The sequence below is a fragment of the Rhincodon typus genome, chromosome 10, assembly GCF_021869965.1.
Source record: "Rhincodon typus isolate 14 chromosome 10, sRhiTyp1.1, whole genome shotgun sequence".
In the NCBI taxonomy this organism is placed as follows: Eukaryota; Metazoa; Chordata; class Chondrichthyes; order Orectolobiformes; family Rhincodontidae; genus Rhincodon; species Rhincodon typus.
The window spans coordinates 80167078-80167530 of record NC_063341.1 but is presented as its reverse complement, the minus strand read 5'-3'; the positions used below and the strand labels follow the sequence as shown (position 1 = coordinate 80167530).

Below are 453 nucleotides of genomic sequence, written 5' to 3'. Positions count from 1 at the left end.
AGAGAGAGGGTCACTGTGAGAGACTGTGAGAGAGAGGGTCACTGTGAAAGACTGTGAGAGAGAGGGTCACTGTGAGAGAGAGGGTCACTGTGAGAGACTGTGAGAGAGTGGGTCACTGTGAGAGAGAGGGTCACTGTGAGAGACTGTGAGAGAGAGGGTCACTGTGAGAGACAGTGAGAGAGAGGGTCACTATGAGAGAGAGGGTCACCGTGAGAGAGAGGGTCACTGTCAGACACAGTAAGAGAGAGGGTCTCTGTGAGAGAGAGGGTCACTCTGAGAGATTGTGAGAGAGAGGGTCACTGTGAGAGACTGTGAGAGAGAGGGTCACTATGCGACAAAGGGTCACTGTGAGAGACTGTGAGAGAGAAGGTCAATGTGAGAGAGAGGGTCACTGTGAGAGACATTAAGAGAAAGTGTCACTGTGAGAGACTGTGAGAGAAAGGGTCACTGTGA

The 453-nt window shown here is 51.7% G+C and overlaps 1 protein-coding gene across 1 annotated transcript in view; it reads left to right on the top strand.

Moving 5' to 3' along the window:
- The window catches only part of LOC109924952 (guanine nucleotide exchange factor VAV3-like), a 203142-nt gene that overhangs the window by 152519 nt on the left and 50170 nt on the right, over nucleotides 1-453 (top strand). The window lies entirely within an intron of this gene.